Source organism: Mastigoproctus giganteus, chromosome 13 (genome assembly GCF_048544385.1).
Source record: "Mastigoproctus giganteus isolate SK-2022 chromosome 13, ASM4854438v1, whole genome shotgun sequence".
In the NCBI taxonomy this organism is placed as follows: Eukaryota; Metazoa; Arthropoda; class Arachnida; order Uropygi; family Thelyphonidae; genus Mastigoproctus; species Mastigoproctus giganteus.
In genome coordinates, this window is record NC_143587.1 from 138,566,706 (window position 1) to 138,574,847 (window position 8,142).

General features: G+C 36.8%; 1 non-coding gene across 1 annotated transcript; it reads left to right on the forward strand.

The window, feature by feature from the left end:
• The first annotated feature begins 7,626 nt into the window (after positions 1-7,626).
• On the forward strand, positions 7,627-7,712 carry TRNAY-GUA (transfer RNA tyrosine (anticodon GUA)). Its single transcript is given in 2 exon segments — positions 7,627-7,663; positions 7,677-7,712. It is a non-coding gene; the product is annotated as a tRNA-Tyr (tRNA).
• Positions 7,713-8,142: the final 430 nt, after the last annotated feature.

Here is an 8,142-nt window from a genome sequence, read left to right on the forward strand (position 1 = left end):
TAGAGATATGCTTGACTCAAATCAGTGTAATGCTAATCGGTACTGTGAAATTATATCAAAATGGGGCCAGCACTAATGTTATTAGCGCAGTCCACCACAATGAGCAGTCCCTCCACGAAGAGCAGTGTCTACTGATAACCACTCTCCGTCTTCTCCTACTCAACCTTCTCAAAATGACCAACGTGTACCACCAAATTATATAACAGAAATTTCTAGAAAATATTCTTCCCAACTGCTCCTTAATCCCTTCTCGGTGCCTCCTTGTTCTCTTAGAGCTCTAATTTCCCCATACACTCTCGACATTGAATTTGGATCCACTTAATTTTATGTGATGAATCCATGTTCAGAGAGACTATAAATTTATAAGAAGGAAAATAAATTTTTGATGTTTTTCCAGTTAACAAAAGAAGGGAAAATAATTTCTTATTCACGCAAAAGCAGTTAATCAGGCAAATTTTAAAGCTACAAATCGTCAAACTACGCCTATAAATTGTATATTTGACAGTTTATTTTGAATTCACGAGAAATACAGCAGAAAAGATCTCTGCGCAAAATCTTCTAACATCAAAACTATGCGAAATAGCAGCTAGTGTATGTATACACTATATGCACTAGCTGAATGAAAACGAAAGAAGTTGAAAGAACGTATGTAAAAATCTAAATCAAATGCTAGAACATCAATTTATTTATTAGAAAGAGAGAGAGCATAGATCTTCCCAGCTTAGGGATGGAATGGGCAGCTCAGTAGACTCTCTGTTTATTTTTGTTTTCTTTTTAAACATATTTAACGTTGAAATACCATTTATATAATTAAGTATAACATACAGTATTAATAATACAATATGAAATGTTTGCTGAGCAAACCAGTTCATGGTGAAAGCACCCATTTTCATAGCAGGGTTTTAAAACTCTGTTAATTTATTCTGATGGATCGATGAAAAGTACTTTTTAAAATTGTTTCATATAACTTTAACAAAGAATGAGCCAAATTTGTCTCTTTCCCAACTAATTTACATGGCATCAAGAGATTAACGATTTACAGTACAACTTACTGCAGATTACAATTTAAGAAGTCTGAAGAGGTATTGACTTGATGGTAAATGAAAGGAAATGTCATACTTTTTGTAGCGCAAATTGTCGAGAGAGTTAGAGTAACTCTAGAACACCAATCATATAAGGTAAATGGGAAAGTTCTAATAGCATACCGTGTGTGTGCGTGTGTATAATACAGCTTCCAGTATTCCTGAAAATCCTCTGCTAGCATGATGTCCGTTTTAATACCAAGATGCAGACTTGCTTTCTCATGAAGCAAGAGGATTTCTTCGCTAAGAACTCAGACAGTATTCAGAGTTAAGCTGCTAAAGCACATGCCAGCTCCCACACCTTAAGTGACACATTTGATGTTGCTTCCAGGAGAACGCTGACAGGACTACACGTTGAAGGATGAAAGGCAAGATTCGGTTGCTGAGATTGATCACAGCTCTGTTATGATAGTATTTCGAAGGCGGACGCCAAAGAGAAAATATCGCAGTCGATGAACGGAAAAGAACTCTCACAATAAGAGCCCCGCATTCACGACACGACAGGGGTAAGGTGTAAAGGTGTTACATAAAAGTTCTTTGTTGTCTGTGCCTGAAAGGAAGAAGAAAGTTTAGCCAAAGCAATTCAGCATATTTTCTAAGATGTTTCATGTTTAGTATAGATACCACGTATGGATTTATAGGAAGCTAACCATTTAGACATTTACTAATAGAAGAGGTATCTTATTTGATTGGTAGTTGCCATGATATCTGACACTCGCGAAGTACAAAGAGACACATTAATTCTGATCGAAATAAGATATTGTATGTTTTCAATCGATACTCCATACAAACCTTCGAATTTATTCTTAGCATCTGAATGTTGGCACAAAAAATCTCTCTTATTTTAACGAATGACTTATTATAAGGAATATTTCTCAGTAGATGAAAGAAAGCAAAATAGATATGGCGGAATTTAGGAGCAGAAAGACAAGCTGAGAAAGCGAGTGAGGATTCAGACAACGGATTGGTTTCTATACTGTATAGTTTAAAATTAAAAAGAAATCGAGCGCGAAATCAATAATTTCTGGAATCAACGAGCATACATCTCCTCGGAGAAGGGTGCTGTTTATTTGTAGTCTAAGGCTGAAACAGCTCGTGGTGAATTGATTTACAATATGAGGGCTTAACCGAAAACTTAGTTTCTTATATTTGCACTGTGGTAAAACTAATCCTTTGACTACGATTTTTAGGCATTGAAATAGGCTTCTCATTATTCGTAGATACTTTGAATTACAAAGAATTCTTCCTCTAGTATCTGTCAAACAAAATTATTCCGTTATATCTATTTACTGAGGTTGTTAGTACAAATGACATTTACTAATAGAAGTCTTAAAGCAAATATCATGACTGAATTCTTAATAGCAAGCACGCTTTCCGATACTTAATTTTTAAATAGTATCCAGTGCAGAAGTTTAATTATGACAGCAAGTGTAAACAGCTATTATGTCATCAAGGTTTAATCCACAGCGCCAATTAATGCAATGCTCTTCCATTACATCTTCAACTGCAAAAGTAACTTAAATCAGTTGCAGTAAACTTTGAGAGTGCAGGGATTAAACTGGTGAGCTTGATTTGGCAGAGAGAAAGAGAGGTTAAAAGCAACATTTGAATTATTCTACCAAAACTGTACTTGGTTTCGAAGTCAAACACTTATCTATAACTGAAAGCCGAAAGTTTTAAGACGATGCGTCACTAGCTTCTGTTTGGTGGAAGAACATGCCACAATCTGGTCTGTCGTTAATTAATCACAGCCCAAATGTGCCGTATGGAATTTCTTTACCTCATGTACCATATCCACTAATTAACTAAAATTGTTCACTAAAGCGAAGCTTGGTAGGATTAGATATTTAAACTACAGTGACAAATTATTGCTGACGTTAACGTAAGTTAAACACTATAGCAACGAAGACTCCATCATGCCTTGGAGTCTTCATTGCTACTTCGATGATTTCTGCTACCAGAAATCATCGAAATATCTGCTACTTCGTCAAACCCCCTTGTCTGTCAAAGCCCCTTAAATCATCGAAGTATCTGCTACTTCGTCAAACCCCCTTGTCTGTCAAACCCCCTTAAATCATCAAAGTATCTGCTACTTCGATTATTTAAGGGGGTTTGACAGACAGATGTTTAGAGGGAAAGATGAAAATAAGCAATGAAATTCTGTACGAGGTACATAATGTGTCCTGTCGCTAGGATATTTAACGTTTTTTTCATTTAAGAGTCATCGGCAGGCGTTAAAAACGTTTTAATTTACAGATATTAATAAAATTTACGGATAATAATATAACAATATTTTTATTTTATTAATAATAATTACACATCGGTTACTGAAAGTATTGGTCTGTGATGACTGAAGTAGGATATGTAATTTTTACTTTGAAGAGATTTAATTCACGACTAAATACACCATCTATAGTTGTTCCATTACGTGTAGTATTTATCGAGATTTGATGACAGGATCTGATGACATCTAAGTTGAAGAATGTTTTCAGAAATGTGCAAAACTCTTTTCCAGCCTCAGAGTTTAATTGTAAAGAAAAAAAAATTACATTCAATCTGAAAACACCAGGTGACTTTAAACCAGATGCGTTTTCGAATTTCCTAGTTAATGAATTTTTATCTTAAAACCTTAATAAACGGCCTCCGTAGCCGAGTGGGCAGGAGCGGGAGTGCAGTAGCACACGCTCTTTGAGTAGACCGGGGTTCAAGCCCCTGACTGCTGAATACGGTCGATCTGCCAACCCGCACTGGACCAGCGTGGCAGATTACGGTCCATTTCCCTCAGCATGAATTGTTGAGGAGGTTTCCATCCTGCAGTGGGTTGATAATGGCTGCACTTTACTTTTTTTTTACTTTATAAATTCCTTAGATTTCCAACGATATGCTATATGTCCACATTATCCCGTTTATTACGTGAGAAAATTTCCTTGATCACATGTTGATATTTTCCACTATCCTGGAAAAACTGCTGCAATTTTCAGAGGTTTGAAAGTTTTACTTCTAGTACAGAGCTAAGATGAAGCTGCGTGCAAAATTTCATTGAATTTGTTCCAGTAGAAGATAAATTATTGTTGCCATCATACAAGTACGAGTGCAACAATAAAAGTTACAAAAATCGCTTCTGACGGAAGCTGAAGATGACGTCACTTCCGTAACGATTTTCGCATGACGGTTTTTCGTTACAAAATTTTTGGAATAACGCCAGTAAAAACGTTTTTAACGTCAAAAAATTGTTCAAAGTATAGAATTTTGTAATTAAAGAGTATAACGCTAGCATATAGTTCTCGGAACTCGGGGAGGAAAAAGTTTAAAAAAGAAACCGATATCGCAAAGTTTGAAAACCCTTGCATTATGTTTTTTATATATTTTTTATATTTATAAAACTTTGTTTACATATATAATATAAACAAAGTTGTGACAACGGTTAAATATGTATAACAGGATAAAAGCACTGGGATCACTGATAAATAACCTCACTTGGCACTTGGGCTACTGTAGTGGCACCTCATCGCGAACTTTGAGATATCGCCATCTCCTCAACTGATAAATGAATTTGTGCGTTACTCTTCACCTCCCAATGAATAAAGTTAATAATTTAGTTTGTGTTAGAGTTGGCCAAAAGATAAAATACACCACTTACTTTTAATATAATTAATTTTTTTAAAATTTTTTTTATGAAAATCCCAAACACGAGTGGTATTAGAATCTATAGAACTTAGTAGCGTGCTTGGGTTGGAGGTTGAGAAGACGAAAGAAGATATTTGTTGACATTGGACTTGAACTTCTGTAGATTGTAATTTTCAGGAAATACGTGTGAAGGAAGGTTGTTTCAGAAAACAGCAGTTGAATGAATAAACGAGGAAGATGAAAGGTTGGTTCTGTGAGTTTGAAAGTGGACAGTAAATGGATGTTGGCTGGTGGCGGCACGTGTTCGGACTGTTTTGAAAGAGAGAGAGAGCGAGAGTTATAGAAGCCAGTTCAGAAGAAAAGTGCCCATGGAAGTATCTGTAGAAGAGACATGCATCAGAAACAGTACGTCTATGAGACAGAGAGTGGAGAAACTCTGTTAGAGATGAATCATTAATTAACCTAACTGCCCTCTTCTGAACGGAATCTAGAAGCCGAGAGAGAGGTTTTGGGGGCACCGCCCCAGATGTGGGAACAATATTCCATGGCAGGGCGGATTAGCGATTTGTACAGAGTGAGCAGCTGTTTGGAAGAAAAGTAACGCCGAGACCGAAAGAGAAAACCAAGTTTTTTAGTTGCAGAGGAAGCAATATTTGTAATGTGCTTGTGCTAAGAGAGAGTAGAAGTCAGGGTAATCCCCAAAAGAGATATATCATTTTTCCTAGAAATTGGAGTGTCACCAAAGATAAGTATAGGAGCAGGAGAACCCTTTTTGAGAGATATAAGACAAGATTAAGTTTTAGAAGGATTGAAATCAACTAAGTTTTCTTTGCCACACTGGAGAATTAACGGGAGATCTGCATTTAAGGAATTGGTAGCAGAGTTTCGAGAAGTTGAAGCTGATTGAACAGGGGAAGGTTTCTCAAAATGGAAAGTGGAATGCAATGTGCCATCATCGGCAAAACTATGGACAGGATTTCCAGTCAATGGAAGAAGGTCATTAATATACAAGAGGAAAAGAGTGGGGGAAAGAACTGAACCTTGGGGGACACCGGCATTAGTGGAGAAGTTAGAAGACAGAGAGCCATCTACCATCACCTTCAGTGATGATCAGAGAGAAAACTGGATAACCACTTACAAAAAATAGTTGGCAAATGATAAGATGGAAGCTTGTTTAGAAGACCTTTATGCCAAACACGATCGAAAGCCTTTGAGATGTCAAGAGCAACTGCTTGTGTTTCACAGAACCTTTCCATTGAATTTGTCCATAAATGGGTAACATAAGCCAGAATATCACCAGTGGAGCGACACTGACGGAATCCATACTGGCGATCGTTGATCAGACGGAAGGTTTCAAGGTGGTTTAAGAGCGGTTAATTTATTTCTCCATTACTTTAGAAAGAGTAGAAGTAATTGCAATGGGATGATAATTGGATAGCAGGGACTTGTTACCCTTTTTAGGAGGCCCCGAGTGCCAAGCGTATTTCGAGGCCAAGCGATATTCTTGTGATATATAGAGCGCTCTTGTAAAGTGATTAAAGTTATTTCCTTTTAAGTTCCTACATTTCTATCAACAGTCTTTCTTTAAAACTAGTTCTATAATTGAAAGCCACAAGTTAAAATACAGAAAGGAAACATGCCTTTTTCCCCCCTATATTTCTAGTTCTACTAATCAAGTAACACTTTAACCGCTTGGCCTCCGAGCGGCACTGCTCCTGCCTCCCCGTGACGGGGCCGGTAACCTGGGGAAAAGTTGCGGCCAATAGCTTTGGCAAGAGACCAGAATGCTCGGCTGCCATTAGGGCAAGAAGCAAGTTTTCTACTCTTAGCCTGTTAAAAATCTACTTTGGACTGATTAATAACTGCTTTACAATTGTTGCGAGCTTTGGTGTAGGCAGAAAATGAAACTGAAGAATTAGAAACAAGCCAGTTACGATATGCAACGTTCTTCTCTTGGACAGCCTTAGCACATTTATTGGAAAACCAAGGTTTAGATAAAGGACGAGATTTTAAAGTGGAGTGTGGGATAAAGGATTCCATTCCTGCAAGAATAATTTCACTGACACGATCTGAACAAGTGTTCACATCAGAAGTTTTGAAACAGTAATCAGACCAAGGAAAAGAAGAAAAGAAGTCTCGCAGGTCATCCCATTTTGCATTCTTGTAATGCCAAGCAACACGAGGTTGGGAATAGCCATGAGATAAAGGTTCCATTGGAGAAGAGACAATCACCAAGTTGTGATATGAGGTACCTAAAGGACCGAACGCTTCGACCGTGTACTTAGAAGGGTTGTTTGTGAGAAAAAGCTCAAGCGTGTTGGCTGTATGGTTAGGATTTTCCGGTATGCTTGTAGGTAAATGTACAATCTGTGCAAGGTCATTAATAATTGCAAAAGCCTCAGCATCTCGACCAGCTAGGTCAGTGTGACTACAAAACGGAAGCCAGCTGGAGTTGTGAACATTAAAATCACCAAGGAAAATTACCTCACTGTTAGGAAAGTTGAGCTGGAGAAAGTCAAGTTGCAAAGAGAGCTATCAAACAAAACAATGTTAGAAAATTAAAATTTTACAAAACAAAGCATTTTCATTGAAAAAAAAAAACAATCACATTTAAACCCGAGAGAAATTAAAAAAGAAAAAAAGTACTCCCTTCTAGATTGTTCGCGATCCTCCTAGGGAACGTGACCCGCAGTCTGAGAACCACTGAATTAACCCGTTTAAATTTTTAAACTAAAATTAACGGACTGGGTTTTAGTTGTAAATAATATTTTCGCAACGCAATGGAGGTATACTATTTAAAACGTGTACGATTTCAACACTGAGTGCACGACATAGATAACAAACTTGTTTACAATAACTCGTTTACAGAAGGAATCTTACCCACTTATTTAAGAATTTAAAGACCTTACTTGCGTAGCCGTCGATAGCTCAGCTGGCAGAGCGGTGGACTGTAGTTTACAAATAGATATCCATAGGTCGGTGGTTCAAATCCGCCTCGACGGAAACGGTTTTTTTTCTTCTTCCTTGTCCTTTTTATCCCTTCTTCTCCGCGTTTGTCACTTAGAATTGTTAGTTAAAAGAAACGTTATTATATGCTTCTTTAAAGTGTATATAAGCATTCATAACTGCTTAATACTTATATCATGTACCTCAATATTTGATTCAAGGGCCGGCAACCTTTCTTACCATGATCTTGTTTAAAACAAACACGAGATCAACGTTTCAACTCTTCAAAAAATCGACTATCTTTTATGAAAATGATCTTTATAAAACTTTTTCTACTGAATTTTTTTTAAAAATCGTTTATAACAATTTTAAAGACAAGTATCATTTAAAAATACCCTCCATAAAAGAATATTTTTAATTTTTTATTTACCAAAATGTCCTGAGATCTATTTTAGGATTTAGTCCAATTAAAAATTGTTTCGAACAT